Source organism: Natrix helvetica (assembly GCF_964273705.1).
Source record: "Natrix helvetica genome assembly, chromosome: 7".
Taxonomy (NCBI): Eukaryota; Metazoa; Chordata; class Lepidosauria; order Squamata; family Natricidae; genus Natrix; species Natrix helvetica.
Window position 1 is genome coordinate 13,056,018 of NC_138558.1, and position 26,850 is coordinate 13,082,867.

Here is a 26,850-nt window from a genome sequence, read left to right on the forward strand (position 1 = left end):
ATGTACCCCTATGGGCTCCGAATCAAATGGCAATGTCCATTTTGCTCTGCAAATTCATGGAGAGCTAACCCTAACCCTAAGTAGAATTTTCCCCAATGGGATTTTCACATGTATTTTGCCAGGAAATGTACATAAATCCGACTCAAAAGGCGTGACTCCTCCTAACCATACCTATGGGCTCCGAATCAAATGGCAATGTCCATTTTGCTCTGCAAATTCATGGAGAGCTAACCCTAACCCTAAGTAGAATTTTCCCCAATGGGATTTTCCCATGTATTTTCCCAGGAAATGTACATAAGGCCGGCTCAGAAGGCGTGACCCCTCCTTACCATACCTATGGGCTCCGAATCCAATGGCGATGTCCATTTTGCTCTGCAAATTCATGGAGAGCTAACCCTAACCCTAAGTAGAATTTTCCCCAATGGGATTTTCCCATGTATTTTGCCAGGAAATGTACATAAGGCTGGCTCAAAAGGCGTGACCCCTCCTAACCATACCTATGGGATCCGAGTTAAATTACAGTGTGCGTTTTGCTCTGCGAATTCATGGAGAGCTAACCCTAATCCTAAGTAGAATTTGTCCAAGTAGAATTTTCCCAAATGGGATTTTCTGATTTATTTGATGTACCCCTATGGGCTCCGAATCAAATGGCAATGTCCATTTTGCTCTGCAAATTCATGGAGAGCTAACCCTAACCCTAAGTAGAATTTTTCCCAATGGGATTTTCCCATGTATTTTGCCAGGAAATGTACATAAACTCGACTCAAAAGGCTTGACCCCTCCTAACCATACCTATGGGCTCCGAATCCAATGGCAATGTCCATTTTGCTCTGCAAATTCATAGAGAGCTGACCCTAACCCTAAGTAGAATTTTCCCCAATGGGATTTCCCCTGTATTTTCCCAGGAAATGTACATAAGCCTGGCTCAAAATGAGTCACCCCTCCTAACCATACCTATGGGCTCCGAATCCAATGGTGATGTCCGTTTTGCTCTGCGAATTCATGGAGAGCTAACCCTAACCCTAAGTAGAATTTTCCCCTATGGGATTTTCCCATGTATTTTCCCAGGAAATGTACATAAGGCTGGCTCAAAAGGCGTGGCCCCTCCTAACCATGCCTATGGGCTCCGAATCCAATGGTGATGTCCTTTTTGCTCTGCAAATTCATGGAGAGCTATCCCTAACCCTAAGTGGAATTTTCCCCAATGGGATTTTCCCATGTATTTTCCCAGGAAATGTACATAAGGCTGGCTCAAAAGGCGTGGCCCCTCCTAACCATACCTATGGGCTCCGAATCCAATGGTGATGTCCGTTTTGCTCTGCAAATTCATGGAGAGCTAATCCTAACCCTAAGTAGAATTTTCCCCAATGGGATTTTCCCATGTATTTTGCCAGGAAATGTAGATACATCCGACTCAAAAAGCGTGACCTCTCCTAACCATACCTATGGGCTCCGAATCCAATGGTGATGTCCGTTTTGCTCTGCGAATTCATGGAGAGCTAACCCTAACCCTAAGTAGAATTTTCCCCTATGGGATTTTCCCATGTATTTTCCCAGGAAATGTACATAAGGCTGGCTCAAAAGGCGTGGCCCCTCCTAACCATGCCTATGGGCTCCGAATCCAATGGTGATGTCCTTTTTGCTCTGCAAATTCATGGAGAGCTATCCCTAACCCTAAGTGGAATTTTCCCCAATGGGATTTTCCCATGTATTTTCCCAGGAAATGTACATAAGGCTGGCTCAAAAGGCGTGGCCCCTCCTAACCATACCTATGGGCTCCGAATCCAATGGTGATGTCCGTTTTGCTCTGCAAATTCATGGAGAGCTAATCCTAACCCTAAGTAGAATTTTCCCCAATGGGATTTTCCCATGTATTTTGCCAGGAAATGTAGATACATCCGACTCAAAAAGCGTGACCTCTCCTAACCATACCTATGGCCTCCGAATCCAATGGCGATGTCAATTTTGCTCTGCAAATTCATGGAGAGCTAACCCTAACCCTAAGTAGAATTTTCCCCAATGGGATTTTCCCATGTATTTTCCCAGGAAATGTACATAAGGCCGGCTCAGAAGGCGTGACCCCTCCTTACCATACCTATGGGCTCCGAATCCAATGGCGATGTCCATTTTGCTCTGCAAATTCATGGAGAGCTATCCCTAACCCTAAGTGGAATTTTCCCCAATGGGATTTTCCCATGTATTTTCCCAGGAAATGTACATAAGGCTGGCTCAAAAGGCGTGGCCCCTCCTAACCATACCTATGGCCTCCGAATCCAATGGTGATGTCCGTTTTGCTCTGCAAATTCATGGAGAGCTAATCCTAACCCTAAGTAGAATTTTCCCCAATGGGATTTTCCCATGTATTTTGCCAGGAAATGTACATAAATCCGACTCAAAAGGCGTGACTCCTCCTAACCATACCTATGGGCTCCGAATCAAATGGCAATGTCCATTTTGCTCTGCAAATTCATGGAGAGCTAACCCTAACCCTAAGTAGAATTTTCCCCAATGGGATTTTCACATGTATTTTGCCAGGAAATGTACATAAGTCTGGCTCAAAAGGCGTGACCCCTCCTAACCAAACCTATGGGATCCGAATTAAATTACAGTGTGCGTTTTGCTCTGCAAATTTATGGAGAGCTAACCCTAATCCTAAGTAGAATTTGTCCAAGTAGAATTTTCCCAAATGGGATTTTCTGATTTATTTGATGTACCCCTATGGGCTCCGAATCAAATGGCAATGTCCATTTTGCTCTGCAAATTCATGGAGAGCTAACCCTAACCCTAAGTAGAATTTTTCCCAATGGGATTTTCCCATGTATTTTGCCAGGAAATGTACATAAACTCGACTCAAAAGGCTTGACCCCTCCTAACCATACCTATGGGCTCCGAATCCAATGGCAATGTCCATTTTGCTCTAAAAATTCATAGAGAGCTGACCCTAACCCTAAGTAGAATTTTCCCCAATGGGATTTTGACATGTATTTTGCCAGGAAATGTACATAAGGCTGGCTCAAAAGGCGTGACCCCTCCTAACCATACCTATGGGCTCCGAATCCAATGGCGATGTCCATTTTGCTCTGCAAATTCATGGAGAGCTAACCCTAACCCTAAGTAGAATTTTCCCCAATGGGATTTTCACATGTATTTTGCCAGGAAATGTACATAAGGCTGGCTCAAAAGGCGTGACCCCTCCTAACCATACCTATGGGATCCGAATCAAATTACAGTGTGCGTTTTGCTCTGCGAATTCATGGAGAGCTAACCCTAATCCTAAGTAGAATTTTCCCAAGTAGAATTTTCCCAAATGGGATTTTCTGATTTATTTGATGTACCACTATGGGCTCCGAATCAAATGGCAATGTCCATTTTGCTCTGCAAATTCATGTCGAGCTAACCCTAACCCTAAGTAGAATTTTCCCCAATGGGATTTTCCCATGTATTTTGCCAGGAAATGTACATAAATCCGACTCAAAAGGCGTGACCCCTCCTAACCATACCTATGGGCTCCGAATCAAATGGCAATGTCCATTTTGCTCTGCAAATTCATGGAGAACTAACCCTAACCCTAAGTAGAATTTTCCCCAATGGGATTTTCACATGTATTTTGCCAGGAAATGTACATAAGGCTGGCTCAAAAGGCGTGACCCCTCCTATCCATACCTATGGGAGCCGAATTAAATTACAGTGTGCGTTTTGCTCTGCGAATTCATGGAGAGCTAACCCTAATCCTAAGTAGAATTTGTCCAAGTAGAATTTTCCCAAATGGGATTTTCTGATTTATTTGATGTACCCCTATGGGCTCCGAATCAAATGGCAATGTCCATTTTGCTCTGCAAATTCATGGAGAGCTAACCCTAACCCTAAGTAGAATTTTTCCCAATGGGATTTTCCCATGTATTTTGCCAGGAAATGTACATAAACTCGACTCAAAAGGCTTGACCCCTCCTAACCATACCTATGGGCTCCGAATCCAATGGCAATGTCCATTTTGCTCTGCAAATTCATAGAGAGCTGACCCTAACCCTAAGTAGAATTTTCCCCAATGGGATTTTGACATGTATTTTGCCAGGAAATGTACATAAGGCTGTCTCAAAAGGCGTCACCCCTCCGAACCATACCTATGGGCTCCGAATCCAATGGCGATGTCCATTTTGCTCTGCAAATTCATGGAGAGCTAACCCTAACCCTAAGTAGAATTTTCCCCAATGGGATTTTCACATGTATTTTGCCAGGAAATGTACATAAGCCTGGCTCAAAAGGCGTGACCCCTCCTAACCATACCTATGGGATCCGAATTAAATTACAGTGTGCGTTTTGCTCTGCGAATTCATAGAGAGCTGACCCTAATCCTAAGTAGAATTTGTCCAAGTAGAATTTTCCCAAATGGGATTTTCTGATTTATTTGATGTACCCCTATGGGCTCCGAATCAAATGGCAATGTCCATTTTGCTCTGCAAATTCATAGAGAGCTGACCCTAACCCTAAGTAGAATTTTCCCCAATGGGATTTCCCCTGTATTTTCCCAGGAAATGTACATAAGCCTGGCTCAAAATGCGTCACCCCTCCTAACCATACCTATGGGTTCCGAATCCAATGGTGATGTCCGTTTTGCCCTGCGAATTCATGGAGAGCTAACCTTAACCCTTAGTAGAATTTTCCCCAATGGGATTTTCCCATGTATTTTCCCAGGAAATGTACATAAGGCTGGCTCAAAAGGCGTGGCCCCTCCTAACCATACCTATGGGCTCCGAATCCAATGGTGATGTCCGTTTTGCTCTGCAAATTCATGGAGAGCTATCCCTAACCCTAAGTGGAATTTTCCGCAATGGGATTTTCCCATGTATTTTGCCAGGAAATGTAGATACATCCGACTCAAAAGGCGTGACCCCTCCTAACCATACCTATGGGCTCCGAATCCAATGGCGATGTCCATTTTGCTCTGCAAATTCATGGAGAGCTAACCCTAACCCTAAGTAGAATTTTCCCCAATGGGATTTTCACATGTATTTTGCCAGGAAATGTACATAAATCCGACTCAAAAGGCGTGACTCCTCCTAACCATACCTATGGGCTCCGAATCAAATGGCAATGTCCATTTTGCTCTGCAAATTCATGGAGAGCTAACCCTAACCCTAAGTAGAATTTTCCCCAATGGGATTTTCACATGTATTTTGCCAGGAAATGTACATAAGGCTGGCTCAAAAGGCGTGACCCCTCCTAACCATACCTATGGGATCCGAATTAAATTACAGTGTGCGTTTTGCTCTGCGAATTCATGGAGAGCTGACCCTAATCCTAAGTAGAATTTGTCCAAGTAGAATTTTCCCAAATGGGATTTTCTGATTTATTTGATGTACCCCTATGGGCTCCGAATCAAATGGCAATGTCCATTTTGCTCTGCAAATTCATGGAGAGCTAACCCTAACCCTAAGTAGAATTTTTCCCAATGGGATTTTCCCATGTATTTTGCCAGGAAATGTACATAAACTCGACTCAAAAGGCTTGACCCCTCCTAACCATACCTATGGGCTCCGAATCCAATGGCAATGTCCATTTTGCTCTAAAAATTCATAGAGAGCTGACCCTAACCCTAAGTAGAATTTTCCCCAATGGGATTTTCCCATGTATTTTCCCAGGAAATGTACATAAGGCTGGCTCAAAAGGCGTGACCCCTCCTAACCATAACTATGGGCTCCGAATCCAATGGCGATGTCCATTTTGCTCTTCAAATTCATGGAGAGCTAACCCTAACCCTAAGTAGAATTTTCCCCAATGGGATTTTCACATGTATTTTGCCAGGAAATGTACATAAGGCTGGCTCAAAAGGCGTGACCCCTCCTAACCATACCTATGGGATCGGAATTAAATTACAGTGTGCGTTTTGCTCTGCGAATTCATGAAGAGCTAACCCTAATCCTAAGTAGAATTTGTCCAAGTAGAATCTTCCCAAATGGGATTTTCTGATTTATTTGATGTACCCCTATGGGCTCCGAATCAAATGGCAATGTCCATTTTGCTCTGCAAATTCATGGAGAGCTAACCCTAACCCTAAGTAGAATTTTTCCCAATGGGATTTTCCCATGTATTTTGCCAGGAAATGTACATAAACTCGACTCAAAAGGCTTGACCCCTCCTAAATATACCTATGGGCTCCGAATCCAATGGCAATGTCCATTTTGCTCTGCAAATTCATAGAGAGCTGACCCTAACCCTAAGTAGAATTTTCCCCAATGGGATTTTGACATGTATTTTGCCAGGAAATGTACATAAGGCTGTCTCAAAAGGCGTCACCCCTCCGAACCATACCTATGGGCTCCGAATCCAATGGCGATGTCCATTTTGCTCTGCAAATTCATGGAGAGCTAACCCTAACCCTAAGTAGAATTTTCCCCAATGGGATTTTCACATGTATTTTGCCAGGAAATGTACATAAGGCTGGCTCAAAAGGCGTGACCCCTCCTAACCATACCTATGGGATCCGAATTAAATTACAGTGTGCGTTTTGCTCTGCGAATTCATGGAGAGCTGACCCTAATCCTAAGTAGAATTTGTCCAAGTAGAATTTTCCCAAATGGGATTTTCTGATTTATTTGATGTACCCCTATGGGCTCCGAATCAAATGGCAATGTCCATTTTGCTCTGCAAATTCATGGAGAGCTAACCCTAACCCTAAGTAGAATTTTTCCCAATGGATTTTCCCATGTATTTTGCCAGGAAATGTACATAAACTCGACTCAAAAGGCTTGACCCCTCCTAACCATACCTATGGGCTCCGAATCCAATGGCAATGTCCATTTTGCTCTGCAAATTCATAGAGAGCTGACCCTAACCCTAAGTAGAATTTTCCCCAATGGGATTTCCCCTGTATTTTCCCAGGAAATGTACATAAGCCTGGCTCAAAATGCGTCACCCCTCCGAACCATACCTATGGGCTCCGAATCCAATGGTGATGTCCGTTTTGCCCTGCGAATTCATGGAGAGCTAACCCTAACCCTAAGTAGAATTTTCCCCAATGGGATTTTCCCATGTATTTTCCCAGGAAATGTACATAAGGCTGGCTCAAAAGGCGTGGCCCCTCCTAACCATACCTATGGGCTCCGAATCCATTGGTGATGTCCGTTTTGCTCTGCAAATTCATGGAGAGCTATCCCTAACCCTAAGTGGAATTTTCCCCAATGGGATTTTCCCATGTATTTTCCCAGGAAATGTACATAAGGCTGGCTCAAAAGGCGTGGCCCCTCCTAACCATACCTATGCGCTCCGAATCCAATGGTGATGTCCGGTTTGCTCTGCAAATTCATGGAGAGCTAACCCTAACCCTAAGTAGAATTTTCCCCAATGGGATTTTCCCATGTATTTTGCCAGGAAATGTAGATACATCCGACTCAAAAGGCGTGACCCCTCCTAACCATACCTATGGGCTCCGAATCCAATGGCGATGTCCATTTTGCTCTGCAAATTCATGGAGAGCTAACCCTAACCCTAAGTAGAATTTTCCCCAATGGGATTTTCACATGTATTTTGCCAGGAAATGTACATAAATCCGACTCAAAAGGCGTGACTCCTCCTAACCATACCTATGGGCTCCGAATCAAATGGCAATGTCCATTTTGCTCTGCAAATTCATGGAGAGCTAACCCTAACCCTAAGTAGAATTTTCCCCAATGGGATTTTCACATGTATTTTGCCAGGAAATGTACATAAGGCTGGCTAAAAAGGCGTGACCCCTCCTAACCATACCTATGGGATCCGAATTAAATTACAGTGTGCGTTTTGCTCTGCGAATTCATGGATAGCTAACCCTAATCCTAAGTAGAATTTTCCCAAGTAGAATTTTCCCAAATGGGATTTTCTGATTTATTTGATGAACCCCTATGGGCTCCGAATCAAATGGCAATGTCCATTTTGCTCTGCGAATTCATGGAGAGCTAACCCTAATCCTAAGTAGAATTTTCCCAAGTAGAATTTTCCCAAATGGGATTTTCTGATTTATTTGATGTACCCCTATGGGCTCCGAATCCAATGGCGATGTCCATTTTGCTCTAAAAATTCATAGAGAGCTGACCCTAACCCTAAGTAGAATTTTCCCCAATGGGATTTTCCTATGTATTTTCCCAGGAAATGTACATAAGGCTGGCTCAAAAGGCGTGACCCCTCCTAACCATACCTATGGGATCCGAATCCAATGGCGATGTCAATTTTGCTCTGCAAATTCATGGAGAGCTGACCCTAACCCTAAGTAGAATTTTCCCCAATGGGATTTTGACATGTATTTTGCCAGGAAATGTACATAAGGCTGGCTCAAAAGGCGTGACCCCTCCTAACCATACCTATGGGCTCTGAATCCAATGGCGATGTCGATTTTGCTCTGCGAATTCATGTCGAGCTTACCCTAACCCTAAGTAGAATTTTCCCCAATGGGATTTTCCCATGTATTTTGCCAGGAAATGTACATAAATCCGACTCAAAAGGCGTGACCCCTCCTAACCATACCTATGGGCTCCGAATCAAATGGCAATGTCCATTTTGCTCTGCAAATTCATGGAGAACTAACCCTAACCCTAAGTAGAATTTTCCCCAATGGGATTTTCACATGTATTTTGCCAGGAAATGTACATAAGGCTGGCTCAAAAGGCGTGACCCCTCCTAACCATACCTATGGGCTCCGAATCCAATGGCGATGTCCATTTTGCTCTGCAAATTCATGGAGAGCTAACCCTAACCCTAAGTAGAATTTTCCCCAATGGGATTTTCCCATGTATTTTGCCAGGAAATGTACATAAACTCGACTCAAAAGGCTTGACCCCTCCTAACCATACCTATGGGCTCCGAATCCAATGGCAATGTCCATTTTGCTCTAAAAATTCATAGAGAGCTGACCCTAACCCTAAGTAGAATTTTCCCCAATGGGATTTTGACATGTATTTTGCCAGGAAATGTACATAAGGTTGGCTCAAAAGGCGTGACCCCTCCTAACCATACCTATGGGCTCCGAATCCAATGGCGATGTCCATTTTGCTATGCAAATTCATGGAGAGCTAACCCTAACCCTAAGTAGAATTTTCCCCAATGGGATTTTCCCATGTATTTTCCCAGGAAATGTACATAAGGCTGGCTCAAAAGGCGTGACCCCTCCTAATCATACCTATGGGATCCGAATCAAATGGCAATATCCATTTTGCTCTGCGCATTCATGGAGAGCTAACCGTAATCCTAAGTAGAATTTTCCCAAGTAGAATTTTCCCAAATGGGATTTTCTGATTTATTTGATGTACCCCTATGGGCTCCGAATCAAATGGCAATGTCCATTTTGCTCTGCAAATTCATGGAGAGCTAACCCTAACCCTAAGTAGAATTTTTCCCAATGGGATTTTCCCATGTATTTTGCCAGGAAATGTACATAAACTCGACTCAAAAGGCTTGACCCCTCCTAACCATACCTATGGGCTCCGAATCCAATGGCAATGTCCATTTTGCTCTGCAAATTCATAGAGAGCTGACCCTAACCCTAAGTAGAATTTTCCCCAATGGGATTTTGACATGTATTTTGCCAGGAAATGTACATAAGGCTGGCTCAAAAGGCGTGACCCCTCCTAACCATACCTATGGGCTCTGAATCCAATGGCGATGTCGATTTTGCTCTGCGAATTCATGTCGAGCTAACCCTAACCCTAAGTAGAATTTTCCCCAATGGGATTTTCCCATGTATTTTGCCAGGAAATGTACATAAATCCGACTCAAAAGGCGTGACCCCTCCTAACCATACCTATGGGCTCCGAATCAAATGGCAATGTCCATTTTGCTCTGCAAATTCATGGAGAACTAACCCTAACCCTAAGTAGAATTTTCCCCAATGGGATTTTCACATGTATTTTGCCACGAAATGTACATAAGGCTGGCTCAAAAGGCGTGACCCCTCCTAACCATACCTATGGGCTCCGAATCCAATGGCGATGTCCATTTTGCTCTGCAAATTCATGGAGAGCTAACCCTAACCCTAAGTAGAATTTTCCCCAATGGGATTTTCCCATGTATTTTGCCAGGAAATGTACATAAACTCGACTCAAAAGGCTTGACCCCTCCTAACCATACCTATGGGCTCCGAATCCAATGGCAATGTCCATTTTGCTCTAAAAATTCATAGAGAGCTGACCCTAACCCTAAGTAGAATTTTCCCCAATGGGATTTTGACATGTATTTTGCCAGGAAATGTACATAAGGCTGGCTCAAAAGGCGTGACCCCTCCTAACCATACCTATGGGATCCGAATTAAATTACAGTGTGCGTTTTGCTCTGCGAATTTATGGAGAGCTAACCCTAATCCTAAGTAGAATTTTCCCAAGTAGAATTTTCCCAAATGGGATTTTCTGATTTATTTGATGTACCACTATGGGCTCCGAATCAAATGGCAATGTCCATTTTGCTCTGCAAATTCATGTCGAGCTAACCCTAACCCTAAGTAGAATTTTCCCCAATGGGATTTTCCCATGTATTTTGCCAGGAAATGTACATAAATCCGACTCAAAAGGCGTGACCCCTCCTAACCATACCTATGGGCTCCGAATCAAATGGCAATGTCCATTTTGCTCTGCAAATTCATGGAGAGCTAACCCTAACCCTAAGTAGAATTTTCCCCAATGGGATTTTCCCATGTATTTTCCCAGGAAATGTACATAAGGCTGGCTCAAAAGGCGTGACCCCTCCTAACCATACCTATGGGATCCGAATCAAATGGCAATATCCATTTTGCTCTGCGCTTTCATGGAGAGCTAACCGTAATCCTAAGTAGAATTTTCCCAAGTAGAATTTTCCCAAATGGGATTTTCTGATTTATTTGATGTACCCCTATGGGCTCCGAATCAAATGGCAATGTCCATTTTGCTCTGCAAATTCATGGAGAGCTAACCCTAACCCTAAGTAGAATTTTTCCCAATGGGATTTTCCCATGTATTTTGCCAGGAAATGTACATAAACTCGACTCGAAAGGATTGACCCCTCCTAACCATACCTATGGGCTCCGAATCCAATGGCAATGTCCATTTTGCTCTAAAAATTCATAACCCTAACCCTAAGTAGAATTTTTCCCAATGGGATTTTCCTATGTATTTTCCCAGGAAATGTACATAAGGCTGGCTCAAAAGGCGTGACCCCTCCTAACCATACCTATGGGATCCGAATTAAATTACAGTGTGCGTTTTGCTCTGCGAATTTATGGAGAGCTAACGCTAATCCTAAGTAGAATTTGTCCAAGTAGAATTTTCCCAAATGGGATTTTCTGATTTATTTGATGTACCCCTATGGGCTCCGAATCCAATGGTGATGTCCATTTTGCTCTGCAAATTCATGGAGAGCTGACCCTAACCCTAAGTAGAATTTTCCCCAATGGGATTTTGACATGTATTTTGCCAGGAAATGTACATAAATCCGGCTCAAAAGGCGTGACCCCTCCTAACCATACCTATGGGCTCCGAATCAAATGGCAATGTCCATTTTGCTCTGCAAATTCATGGAGAACTAACCCTAACCCTAGGGAGAATTTTCCCCAATGGGATTTTCACATGTATTTTGCCAGGAAATGTACATAAGGCTGGCTCAAAAGGCATGACCCCTCCTAACCATACGTATGGGCTCTGAATCCAATGGCGATGTCGATTTTGCTCTGCGAATTCATGTCGAGCTAACCCTAACCCTAAGTAGAATTTTCCCCAATGGGATTTTCCCATGTATTTTGCCAGGAAATGTACATAAACTCGACTCAAAAGGCTTGACCCCTCCTAACCATACCTATGGGCTCTGAATCCAATGGCAATGTCCATTTTGCTCTAAAAATTCATAGAGAGCTGACCCTAACCCTAAGTAGAATTTTCCCCAATGGGATTTTCCCATGTATTTTGCCAGGAAATGTACATAAATCCGGCTCAAAAGGCGTGACCCCTCCTAACCATACTTATGGGCTCCGAATCAAATGGCAATGTCCATTTTGCTCTGCAAATTCATGGAGAACTAACCCTAACCCTAGGGAGAATTTTCCCCAATGGGATTTTCACATGTATTTTGCCAGGAAATGTACATAAGGCTGGCTCAAAAGGCGTGACCCCTCCTAACCATACCTATGGGCTCCGAATCCAATGGCGATGTCCATTTTGCTCTGCAAATTCATGGAGAGCTAACCCTAACCCTAAGTAGAATTTTCCCCAATGGGATTTTCCCATGTATTTTGCCAGGAAATGTACATAAACTCGACTCAAAAGGCTTGACCCCTCCTAACCATACCTATGGGCTCCGAATCCAATGGCAATGTCCATTTTGCTCTAAAAATTCATAGAGAGCTGACCCTAACCCTAAGTAGAATTTTCCCCAATGGGATTTTCACATGTATTTTGCCAGGAAATGTACATAAGGCTGGCTCAAAAGGCGTGACCCCTCCTAACCATACCTATGGGCTCCGAATCAAATGGCAATGTCCATTTTGCTCTGCAAATTCATGGAGAACTAACCCTAACCCTAGGGAGAATTTTCCCCAATGGGATTTTCACATGTATTTTGCCAGGAAATGTACATAAGGCTGGCTCAAAAGGCGTGACCCCTCCTAACCATACCTATGGGCTCCGAATCCAATGGCGATGTCCATTTTGCTCTGCAAATTCATGGAGAGCTAACCCTAACCCTAAGTAGAATTTTCCCCAATGGGATTTTCCCATGTATTTTCCCAGGAAATGTACATAAGGCTGGCTCAAAAGGCGTGACCCCTCCTAACCATACCTATGGGATCCGAATTAAATTACAGTGTGCGTTTTGCTCTGCGAATTTATGGAGAGCTAACCCTAATCCTAAGTAGAATTTTCCCAAGTAGAATTTTCCCAAATGGGATTTTCTGATTTATTTGATGTACCACTATGGGCTCCGAATCAAATGGCAATGTCCATTTTGCTCTGCAAATTCATGTCGAGCTAACCCTAACCCTAAGTAGAATTTTCCCCAATGGGATTTTCCCATGTATTTTGCCAGGAAATGTACATAAATCCGACTCAAAAGGCGTGACCCCTCCTAACCATACCTATGGGCTCCGAATCAAATGGCAATGTCCATTTTGCTCTGCAAATTCATGGAGAACTAACCCTAACCCTAAGTAGAATTTTCCCCAATGGGATTTTGACATGTATTTTGCCAGGAAATGTACATAAGGCTGGCTCAAAAGGCGTGACCCCTCCTAACCATACCTATGGGCTCCGAATCCAATGGTGATGTCCGTTTTGCTCTGCGAATTCATGGAGAGCTAACCCTAATCCTAAGTAGAATTTTCCCAAGTAGAATTTTCCCAAATGGGATTTTCTGATTTATTTGATGTACCCCTATGGGCTCCGAATCAAATGGCAATGTCCATTTTGCTCTGCAAATTCATGGAGAGCTAACCCTAACCCTAAGTAGAATTTTTCCCAATGGGATTTTCCCATGTATTTTCCCAGGAAATGTACATAAGCCTGGCTCAAATTGCGTCACCCCTCCTAACCATACCTATGGGCTCCCAATCCAATGGTGATGTCCGTTTTGCTCTGCAAATTCATTGTGAGCTAACCCTAACCCTAAGTAGAATTTTCCCCAATGGGATTTTCCCATGTATTTTGCCAGGAAATGTACATAAATCCGACTCAAAAGGCGTGACCCCTCCTAACCATACCTATGGGCTCCGAATCCAATGGCGATGTCCATTTTGCTCTGCAAATTCATGGAGAGCTAACCCTAACCCTAAGTAGAATTTTCCCCAATGGGATTTTCCCATGTATTTTCCCAGGAAATGTACATAAGGCTGGCTCAAAAGGCGTGACCCCTCCTAACCATACCTATGGGATCCGAATTAAATTACAGTGTGCGTTTTGCTCTGCGAATTTATGGAGAGCTAACCCTAATCCTAAGTAAAATTTTCCCAAGTAGAATTTTCCCAAATGGGATTTTCTGATTTATTTGATGTACCACTATGGGCTCTGAATCAAATGGCAATGTCCATTTTGCTCTGCAAATTCATGTCGAGCTAACACTAACCCTAAGTAGAATTTTCCCCAATGGGATTTTCCCATGTATTTTCCCAGGAAATGTACATAAATCCGACTCAAAAGGCGTGACCCCTCCTAACCATACCTATGGGCTCCGAATCAAATGGCAATGTCCATTTTGCTCTGCAAATTCATGGAGAACTAACCCTAACCCTAAGTAGAATTTTCCCCAATGGGATTTTCACATGTATTTTGCCAGGAAATGTACATAAGGCTGGCTCAAAAGGCGTGACCCCTCCTAACCATACCTATGGGCTCCGAATCCAATGGTGATGTCCGTTTTGCTCTGCGAATTCATGGAGAGCTAACCCTAATCCTAAGTAGAATTTTCCCAAGTAGAATTTTCCCAAATGGGATTTTCTGATTTATTTGATGTACCCCTATGGGCTCCGAATCAAATGGCAATGTCCATTTTGCTCTGCAAATTCATGGAGAGCTAACCCTAACCCTAAGTAGAATTTTTCCCAATGGGATTTTCCCATGTATTTTCCCAGGAAATGTACATAAGCCTGGCTCAAATTGCGTCACCCCTCCTAACCATACCTATGGGCTCCCAATCCAATGGTGATGTCCGTTTTGCTCTGCAAATTCATTGTGAGCTAACCCTAACCCTAAGTAGAATTTTCCCCAATGGGATTTTCCCATGTATTTTCCCAGGAAATGTACATAAGGCTGGCTCAAAAGGCGTGACCCCTCCTAACCATACCTATGGGATCCGAATTAAATTACAGTGTGCGTTTTGCTCTGCGAATTTATGGAGAGCTAACCCTAATCCTAAGTAAAATTTTCCCAAGTAGAATTTTCCCAAATGGGATTTTCTGATTTTATGATGTACCACTATGGGCTCTGAATCAAATGGCAATGTCCATTTTGCTCTGCAAATTCATGTCGAGCTAACCCTAACCCTAAGTAGAATTTTCCCCAATGGGATTTTCCCATGTATTTTGCCAGGAAATGTACATAAATCCGACTCAAAAGGCGTGACCCCTCCTAACCATACCTATGGGCTCCGAATCAAATGGCAATGTCCATTTTGCTCTGCAAATTCATGGAGAACTAACCCTAACCCTAAGTAGAATTTTCCCCAATGGGATTTTCACATGTATTTTGCCAGGAAATGTACATAAGGCTGGCTCAAAAGGCGTGACCCCTCCTAACCATACCTATGGGCTCCGAATCCAATGGTGATGTCTGTTTTGCTCTGCAAATTCATGGAGAGCTAACCCTAATCCTAAGTAGAATTTTCCCAAGTAGAATTTTCCCAAATGGGATTTTCTGATTTATTTGATGTACCCCTATGGGCTCCGAATCAAATGGCAATGTCCATTTTGCTCTGCAAATTCATGGAGAGCTAACCCTAACCCTAAGTAGAATTTTTCCCAATGGGATTTTCCCATGTATTTTCCCAGGAAATGTACATAAGCCTGGCTCAAATTGCGTCACCCCTCCTAACCATACCTATGGGCTCCCAATCCAATGGTGATGTCCGTTTTGCTCTGCAAATTCATTGTGAGCTAACCCTAACCCTAAGTAGAATTTTCCCCAATGGGATTTTCCCATGTATTTTGCCAGGAAATGTACATAAATCCGACTCAAAAGGCGTGACCCCTCCTAACCATACCTATGGGCTCCGAATCCAATGGCGATGTCCGTTTTGCTCTGCGAATTCATGGAGAGTTAACCCTAACCCTAAGTAGAATTTTCCCCAATGGGATTTTCCCATGTATTTTGCCAGGAAAAGTACATAAATCCAACTCAAAAGGCGTGACCCCTCCTAACCATACCTATGGGCTCCGAATCAAATTACAGTGTGCGTTTTGCTCTGCGAATTCATGGAGAGCTAACCCTAATCCTAAGTAGAATTTTCCCAAGTAGAATTTTCCCAAATGGGATTTTCTGATTTATTTGATGTACCACTATGGGCTCCGAATCAAATGGCAATGTCCATTTTGCTCTGCAAATTCATGTCGAGCTAACCCTAACCCTAAGTAGAATTTTCCCCAATGGGATTTTCTCATGTATTTTGCCAGGAAATGTACATAAATCCGACTCAAAAGGCGTGACCCCTCCTAACCATACCTATGGGCTCCGAATCAAATGGCAATGTCCATTTTGCTCTGCAAATTCATGGAGAGCTAACCCTAACCCTGAGTAGAATTTTCCCCAATGGGATTTTCCCATGTATTTTGCCAGGAAATGTACATAAGGCTGGCTCAAAAGGCGTGACCCCTCCTAACCATACCTATGGGATCCGAATTAAATTACAGTGTGCGTTTTGCTCTGCGAATTCATGGAGAGCTAAAACTAATCCTAAGTAGAATTTGTCCAAGTAGAATTTTCCCAAATGGGATTTTCTGATTTATTTGATGTACCCCTATGGGCTCCGAATCAAATGGCAATGTCCATTTTGCTCTGCAAATTCATGGAGAGCTAACCCTAACCCTAAGTAGAATTTTTCCCAATGGGATTTTCCCATGTATTTTGCCAGGAAATGTACATAAACTCGGCTCAAAAGGCTTGACCCCTCCTAACCATACCTATGGGCTCCGAATCCAATGGCAATGTCCATTTTGCTCTAAAAATTCATAGAGAGCTGACCCTAACCCTAAGTAGAATTTTCCCCAATGGGATTTTGACATGTATTTTGCCAGGAAATGTACATAAGGCTGGCTCAAAAGGCGTGACCCCTCCTAACCATACCTATGGGCTCCGAATCCAATGGCGATGTCCATTTTGCTCTGCAAATTCATGGAGAGCTAACCCTAACCCTAAGTAGAATTTTCCCCAATGGGATTTTCACATGTATTTTGCCAGGAAATGTACATAAGGCTGGCTCAAAAGGCGTGACCCCTCCTAACCATACCTATGGGATCCGAATTAAATTACAGTGTGCGTTTTGCTCTGCGAATTCATGGAGAGCTAACCCTAATCCTAAGTAGAATTTGTCCAAGTAGAATTTTCCCAAATGGGATTTTCTGATTTATTTGATGTACCCCTATGGGCTCCGAATCAAATGGCAATGTCCATTTTGCTCTGCAAATTCATGGAGAGCTAACCCTAACCCTAAGTAGAATTTTTCCCAATGGGATTTTCCCATGTATTTTGCCAGGAAATGTACATAAACTCGACTCAAAAGGCTTGACCCCTCCTAACCATACCTATGGGCTCCGAATCCAATGGCAATGTCCATTTTGCTCTGCAAATTCATGGAGAGCTAACCCTAACCCTAAGTAGAATTTTCCCCAATGGGATTTTCACATGTATTTTGCCAGGAAATGTACATAAGGCTGGCTCAAAAGGCGTGACCCCTCCTAACCATACCTATGGGATCCGAATTAAATTACAGTGTGCGTTTTGCTCTGCGAATTCATGGAGAGCTAACCCTAATCCTAAGTAGAATTTTCCCAAGTAGAATTTTCCCAAATGGGATTTTCTGATTTATTTGATGTACCCCTATGGGCTCCGAATCAAATGGCAATGTCCATTTTGCTCTGCAAATTCATGGAGAGCTAACCCTAACCCTAAGTAGAATTTTTCCCAATGGGATTTTCCCATGTATTTTGCCAGGAAATGTACATAAACTCGACTCAAAAGGCTTGACCCCTCCTAACCATACCTATGGGCTCCGAATCCAATGGCAATGTCCATTTTGCTCTAAAAATTCATAGAGAGCTGACCCTAACCCTAAGTAGAATTTTCCCCAATGGGATTTTGACATGTATTTTGCCAGGAAATGTACATAAGGCTGGCTCAAAAGGCGTGATCCCTCCTAACCATACCTATGGGCTCCGAATCCAATGGCGATGTCCATTTTGCTCTGCAAATCCATGGAGAGCTAACCCTAACCCTAAGTAGAATTTTCCCCAATGGGATTTTCACATGTATTTTGCCAGGAAATGTACATAAGGCTGGCTCAAAAGGCGTGACCCCTCCTAACCATACCTATGGGATCCGAATTAAATTACAGTGTGCGTTTTGCTCTGCGAATTCATGGAGAGCTAACCCTAATCCTAAGTAGAATTTGTCCAAGTAGAATTTTCCCAAATGGGATTTTCTGATTTATTTGATGTATCCCTATGGGCTCCGACTCAAATGGCAATGTCCATTTTGCTCTGCAAATTCATGGAGAGCTAACCCTAACCCTAAGTAGAATTTTTCCCAATGGGATTTTCCCATGTATTTTGCCAGGAAATGTACATAAACTCGACTCAAAAGGCTTGATCCCTCCTAACCATACCTATGGGCTCCGAATCCAATGGCAATGTCCATTTTGCTCTGCAAATTCATAGAGAGCTGACCCTAACCCTAAGTAGAATTTTCCCCAATGGGATTTTCACATGTATTTTCCCAGGAAATGTACATAAGCCTGGCTCAAAATGCGTCACCCCTCCTAACCATACCTATGGGCTCCGAATCCAATGGTGATGTCCGTTTTGCTCTGCAAATTCATGGAGAGCTAACCCTAACCCTAAGTGGAATTTTCCCCAATGGGATTTTCCCATGTATTTTGCCAGGAAATGTAGATACATCCGACTCAAAAGGCGTGACCCCTCCTAACCATACCTATGGGCTCCGAATCCAATGGCGATGTCAATTTTGCTCTGCAAATTCATGGAGAGCTAACCCAAACCCTAAGTAGAAATTTCCCCAATGGGATTTTCCCATGTATTTTCCCAGGAAATGTACATAAATCCGACTCAAAAGGCGTGACCCCTCCTAACCATACCTATGGGCTCCGAATAAAATGGCAATGTCCATTTTGCTCTGCAAATTCATGGAGAGCTAACCCTAACCCTAAGTAGAATTTTCCCCAATGGGATTTTCACATGTATTTTGCCAGGAAATGTACATAAGGCTGGCTCAAAAGGCGTGACCCCTCCTAACCATACCTATGGGATCCGAATTAAATTACAGTGTGCGTTTTGCTCTGCGAATTCATGGAGAGCTAACCCTAATCCTAAGTAGAATTTGTCCAAGTAGAATTTTCCCAAATGGGATTTTCTGATTTATTTGATGTACCCCTATGGGCTCCGAATCAAATGGCAATGTCCATTTTGCTCTAAAAATTCATAGAGAGCTGACCCTAACCCTAGGTAGAATTTTCCCCAATGGGATTTTCCCATGTATTTTCCCAGGAAATGTACATACATCCGACTCAAAAGGCGTGGCCCCTCCTAACCATACCTATGGGCTCCGAATCCAATGGTGATGTCCGTTTTGCTCTGCAAATTCATGGAGAGCTAACCCTAACCCTAAGTAGAATTTTCCCCAATGGGATTTTCCCATGTATTTTGCCAGGAAATGTACATACATCCGACTCAAAAGGCGTGACCCCTCCTAACCATACCTATGGGCTCCGAATCCAATGGCGATGTCAATTTTGGTCTGCAAATTCATGGAGAACTAACCCTAACCCTAAGTAGAATTTTCCCCAATGGGATTTTCCCATGTATTTTCCCAGGAAATGTACATAAGGCCGGCTCAGAAGGCGTCACCCCTCCTAACCATACCTATGGGCTCCGAATCCAATGGTGATGTCCGTTTTGCTCTGCGAATTCATGGAGAGCTAACCCTAACCCTAAGTGGAATTTTCCCCAATGGGATTTTCCCATGTATTTTCCCAGGAAATGTACATAAGGCTGGCTCAAAAGGCATGGCCCCTCCTAACCATACCTATGGGCTCCGAATCCAATGGTGATGTCCGTTTTGCTCTGCAAATTCATGGAGAGCTAACCCTAACCCTAAGTAGAATTTTCCCCAATGGGATTTTCACATGTATTTTGCCAGGAAATGTACATAAATCCGACTCAAAAGGCGTGACCCCTCCTAACCATACCTATGGGCTCTGAATCAAATGGCAATGTCCATTTTGCTCTGCAAATTCATGGAGAACTAACCCTAACCCTAAGTAGAATTTTCCCCAATGGGATTTTCACATGTATTTTGCCAGGAAATGTACATAAGGCTGGCTCAAAAGGCGTGACCCCTCCTAACCATACCTATGGGCTCCGAATCCAATGGCGATGTCCATTTTGCTCTGCAAATTCAAGGAGAGCTAACCCTAACCCTAAGTAGAATTTTCCCCAATGGGATTTTCCCATGTATTTTGCCAGGAAATGTACATAAACTCGACTCAAAAGGCTTGACCCCTCCTAACCATACCTATGGGCTCCGAATCCAATGGCAATGTCCATTTTGCTCTAAAAATTCATAGAGAGCTGACCCTAACCCTAAGTAGAATTTTCCCCAATGGGATTTTGACATGTATTTTGCCAGGAAATGTACATAAGGCTGGCTCAAAAGGCGTGATCCCTCCTAACCATACCTATGGGCTCCGAATCCAATGGCGATGTCCATTTTGCTCTGCAAATCCATGGAGAGCTAACCCTAACCCTAAGTAGAATTTTCCCCAATGGAATTTTCACATGTATTTTGCCAGGAAATGTACATAAGGCTGGCTCAAAAGGCGTGACCCCTCCTAACCATACCTATGGGATCCGAATTAAATTACAGTGTGCGTTTTGCTCTGCGAATTCATGGAGAGCTAACCCTAATCCTAAGTAGAATTTGTCCAAGTAGAATTTTCCCAAATGGGATTTTCTGATTTATTTGATGTACCCCTAAGGGCTCCGACTCAAATGGCAATGTCCATTTTGCTCTGCAAATTCATGGAGAGCTAACCCTAACCCTAAGTAGAATTTTTCCCAATGGGATTTTCCCATGTATTTTGCCAGGAAATGTACATAAACTCGACTCAAAAGGCTTGACCCCTCCTAACCATACCTATGGGCTCCGAATCCAATGGCAATGTCCATTTTGCTCTGCAAATTCAGAGAGAGCTGACCCTAACCCTAAGTAGAATTTTCCCCAATGGGATTTTCACATGTATTTTCCCAGGAAATGTACATAAGCCTGGCTCAAAATGCGTCACCCCTCCTAACCATACCTATGGGCTCCGAATCCAATGGTGATGTCCGTTTTGCTCTGCAAATTCATGGAGAGCTAACCCTAACCCTAAGTGGAATTTTCCCCAATGGGATTTTCCCATGTATTTTGCCAGGAAATGTAGATACATCCGACTCAAAAGGCGTGACCCCTCCTAACCATACCTATGGGCTCCGAATCCAATGGCGATGTCAATTTTGCTCTGCAAATTCATGGAGAGCTAACCCAAACCCTAAGTAGAATTTTCCCCAATGGGATTTTCCCATGTATTTTCCCAGGAAATGTACATAAATCCGACTCAAAAGGCGTGACCCCTCCTAACCATACCTATGGGCTCCGAATAAAATGGCAATGTCCATTTTGCTCTGCAAATTCATGGAGAGCTAACCCTAACCCTAAGTAGAATTTTCCCCAATGGGATTTTCACATGTATTTTGCCAGGAAATGTACATAAGGCTGGCTCAAAAGGCGTGACCCCTCCTAACCATACCTATGGGATCCGAATTAAATTACAGTGTGCGTTTTGCTCTGCGAATTCATGGAGAGCTAACCCTAATCCTAAGTAGAATTTGTCCAAGTAGAATTTTCCCAAATGGGATTTTCTGATTTATTTGATGTACCCCTATGGGCTCCGAATCAAATGGCAATGTCCATTTTGCTCTGCAAATTCATGGAGAGCTAACCCTAACCCTAAGTAGAATTTTTCCCAATGGGATTTTCCCATGTATTTTGCCAGGAAATGTACATAAACTCGACTCAAAAGGCTTGACCCCTCCTAACCATACCTATGGGCTCCGAATCCAATGGCAATGTCCATTTTGCTCTGCAAATTCAGAGAGAGCTGACCCTAACCCTAAGTAGAATTTTCCCCAATGGGATTTTCACATGTATTTTCCCAGGAAATGTACATAAGCCTGGCTCAAAATGCGTCACCCCTCCTAACCATACCTATGGGCTCCGAATCCAATGGTGATGTCCGTTTTGCTCTGCAAATTCATGGAGAGCTAACCCTAACCCTAAGTGGAATTTTCCCCAATGGGATTTTCCCATGTATTTTGCCAGGAAATGTAGATACATCCGACTCAAAAGGCGTGACCCCTCCTAACCATACCTATGGGCTCCGAATCCAATGGCGATGTCAATTTTGCTCTGCAAATTCATGGAGAGCTAACCCAAACCCTAAGTAGAATTTTCCCCAATGGGATTTTCCCATGTATTTTCCCAGGAAATGTACATAAATCCGACTCAAAAGGCGTGACCCCTCCTAACCATACCTATGGGCTCCGAATAAAATGGCAATGTCCATTTTGCTCTGCAAATTCATGGAGAGCTAACCCTAACCCTAAGTAGAATTTTCCCCAATGGGATTTTCACATGTATTTTGCCAGGAAATGTACATAAGGCTGGCTCAAAAGGCGTGACCCCTCCTAACCATACCTATGGGATCCGAATTAAATTACAGTGTGCGTTTTGCTCTGCGAATTCATGGAGAGCTAACCCTAATCCTAAGTAGAATTTGTCCAAGTAGAATTTTCCCAAATGGGATTTTCTGATTTATTTGATGTACCCCTATGGGCTCCGAATCAAATGGCAATGTCCATTTTGCTCTAAAAATTCATAGAGAGCTGACCCTAACCCTAGGTAGAATTTTCCCCAATGGGATTTTCCCATGTATTTTCCCAGGAAATGTACATACATCCGACTCAAAATGCGTGGCCCCTCCTAACCATACCCATGGGCTCCGAATCCAATGGTGATGTCCGTTTTGCTCTGCAAATTCATGGAGAGCTAACCCTAACCCTAAGTAGAATTTTCCCCAATGGGATTTTCCCATGTATTTTGCCAGGAAATGTACATACATCCGACTCAAAAGGCGTGACCCCTCCTAACCATACCTATGGGCTCCGAATCCAATGGCGATGTCCGTTTTGCTCTGCAAATTCATGGAGAGCTAACCCTAACCCTAAGTAGAATTTTCCCCAATGGGATTTTCACATGTATTTTGCCAGGAAATGTACATAAATCCGACTCAAAAGGCGTGACCCCTCCTAACCATACCTATGGGCTCTGAATCAAATGGCAATGTCCATTTTGCTCTGCAAATTCATGGAGAACTAAGCCTAACCCTAAGTAGAATTTTCCCCAATGGGATTTTCACATGTATTTTGCCAGGAAATGTACATAAGGCTGGCTCAAAAGGCGTGACCCCTCCTAACCATACCTATGGGCTCCGAATCCAATGGCGATGTCCATTTTGCTCTTCAAATTCAAGGAGAGCTAACCCTAACCCTAAGTAGAATTTTCCCCAATGGGATTTTCCCATGTATTTTGCCAGGAAATGTACATAAACTCGACTCAAAAGGCTTGACCCCTCCTAACCATACCTATGGGCTCCGAATCCAATGGCAATGTCGATTTTGCTCTAAAAATTCATAGAGAGCTGACCCTAACCCTAAGTAGAATTTTCCCCAATGGGATTTTGACATGTATTTTGCCAGGAAATGTACATAAGGCTGGCTCAAAAGGCGTGACCCCTCCTAACCATACCTATGGGCTCCGAATCCAATGGCGATGTCCATTTTGCTCTGCAAATTCATGGAGAGCTAACCCTAACCCTAAGTAGAATTTTCCCCAATGGGATTTTCCCATGTATTTTGCCAGGAAATGTACATACATCCGACTCAAAAGGCGTGACCCCTCCTAACCATACCTATGGGCTCCGAATCCAATGGCGATGTCAATTTTGCTCTGCAAATTCATGGAGAACTAACCCTAACCCTAAGTAGAATTTTCCCCAATGGGATTTTCCCATGTATTTTCCCAGGAAATGTACATAAGGCCGGCTCAGAAGGCGTCACCCCTCCTAACCATACCTATGGGCTCCGAATCCAATGGTGATGTCCGTTTTGCTCTGCGAATTCATGGAGAGCTAACCCTAACCCTAAGTGGAATTTTCCCCAATGGGATTTTCCCATGTATTTTCCCAGGAAATGTACATAAGGCTGGCTCAAAAGGCATGGCCCCTCCTAACCATACCTATGGGCTCCGAATCCAATGGTGATGTCCGTTTTGCTCTGCAAATTCATGGAGAGCTAACCCTAACCCTAAGTAGAATTTTCCCCAATGGGATTTTCACATGTATTTTGCCAGGAAATGTACATAAATCCGACTCAAAACGCGTGACCCCTCCTAACCATACCTATGGGCTCTGAATCAAATGGCAATGTCCATTTTGCTCTGCAAATTCATGGAGAACTAACCCTAACCCTAAGTACAATTTTCCCCAATGGGATTTTCACATGTATTTTGCCAGGAAATGTACATAAGGCTGGCTCAAAAGGCGTGACCCCTCCTAACCATACCTATGGGCTCCGAATCCAATGGCGATGTCCATTTTGCTCTGCAAATTCAAGGAGAGCTAACCCTAACGGTAAGTAGAATTTTCCCCAATGGGATTTTCCCATGTATTTTGCCAGGAAATGTACATAAACTCGACTCAAAAGGCTTGACCCCTCCTAACCATACCTATGGGCTCCGAATCCAATGGCAATGTCGATTTTGCTCTAAAAATTCATAGAGAGCTGACCCTAACCCTAAGTAGAATTTTCCCCAATGGGATTTTGACATGTATTTTGCCAGGAAATGTACATAAGGCTGGCTCAAAAGGCGTGACCCCTCCTAACCATACCTATGGGCTCCGAATCCAATGGCAATGTCCATTTTGCTCTGCAAATTCATGGAGAGCTAACCCTAACCCTAAGTAGAATTTTCCCCAATGGGATTTTCACATGTATTTTGCCAGGAAATGTACATAAGGCTGGCTCAAAAGGCGTGACCCCTCCTAACCATACCTATGGGATCCGAATTAAATTACAGTGTGCGTTTTGCTCTGCGAATTCATGGAGAGCTAACCCTAATCCTAAGTAGAATTTTCCCAAGTAGAATTTTCCCAAATGGGATTTTCTGATTTATTTGATGTACCCCTATGGGCTCCGAATCAAATGGCAATGTCCATTTTGCTCTGCAAATTCATGGAGAGCTAACCCTAACCCTAAGTAGAATTTTTCCCAATGGGATTTTCCCATGTATTTTGCCAGGAAATGTACATAAACTCGACTCAAAAGGCTTGACCCCTCCTAACCATACCTATGGGCTCCGAATCCAATGGCAATGTCCATTTTGCTCTGCAAATTCATAGAGAGCTGACCCTAACCCTAAGTAGAATTTTCCCCAATGGGATTTCCCCTGTATTTTCCCAGGAAATGTACATAAGCCTGGCTCAAAATGCGTCACCCCTCCGAACCATACCTATGGGCTCCGAATCCAATGGTGATGTCCGTTTTGCTCTGCGAATTCATGGAGAGCTAACCCTAACCCTAAGTGGAATTTTCCCCAATGGGATTTTCCCATGTATTTTCCCAGGAAATGTACATAAGGCCGGCTCAGAAGGCGTCACCCCTCCTAACCATACCTATGGGCTCCGAATAGAATGGTGATGTCCGTTTTGCTCTGCGAATTCATGGAGAGCTAACCCTAACTCTAAGTGGAATTTTCCCCAATGGGATTTTCCCATGTATTTTCCCAGGAAATGTACATAAGGCTGGCTCAAAAGGCATGGCCCCTCCTAACCATACCTATGGGCTCCGAATCCAATGGTGATGTCCGTTTTGCTCTGCAAATTCATGGAGAGCTAACCCTAACCCTAAGTAGAATTTTCCCCAATGGGATTTTCACATGTATTTTGCCAGGAAATGTACATAAATCCGACTCAAAAGGCGTGACCCCTCCTAACCATACCTATGGGCTCTGAATCAAATGGCAATGTCCATTTTGCTCTGCAAATTCATGGAGAACTAACCCTAACCCTAAGTAGAATTTTCCCCAATGGGATTTTCCCATGTATTTTGCCAGGAAATGTACATAAGGCTGGCTCAAAAGGCGTGACCCCTCCTAACCATACCTATGGGCTCCGAATCCAATGGCGATGTCCATTTTGCTCTGCAAATTCAAGGAGAGCTAACCCTAACCCTAAGTAGAATTTTCCCCAATGGGATTTTCCCATGTATTTTGCCAGGAAATGTACATAAACTCGACTCAAAAGGCTTGACCCCTCCTAACCATACCTATGGGCTCCGAATCCAATGGCAATGTCGATTTTGCTCTAAAAATTCATAGAGAGCTGACCCTAACCCTAAGTAGAATTTTCCCCAATGGGATTTTGACATGTATTTTGCCAGGAAATGTACATAAGTCCGGCTCAGAAGGCGTCACCCCTCCTAACCATACCTATGGGCTCCGAATCCAATGGTGATGTCCGTTTTGCTCTGCGAATTCATGGAGAGCTAACCCTAACCCTAAGTGGAATTTTCCCCAATGGGATTTTCCCATGTATTTTCCCAGGAAATGTACATAAGGCTGGCTCAAAAGGCATGGCCCCTCCTAACCATACCTATGGGCTCCGAATCCAATGGTGATGTCCGTTTTGCTCTGCAAATTCATGGAGAGCTAACCCTAACCCTAAGTAGAATTTTCCCCAATGGGATTTTCACATGTATTTTGCCAGGAAATGTACATAAATCCGACTCAAAAGGCGTGACCCCTCCTAACCATACCTATGGGCTCTGAATCAAATGGCAATGTCCATTTTGCTCTGCAAATTCATGGAGAACTAACCCTAACCCTAAGTAGAATTTTCCCCAATGGGATTTTCACATGTATTTTGCCAGGAAATGTACATAAGGCTGGCTCAAAAGGCGTGACCCCTCCTAACCATACCTATGGGATCCGAATTAAATTACAGTGTGCGTTTTGCTCTGCGAATTCATGGAGAGCTAACCCTAATCCTAAGTAG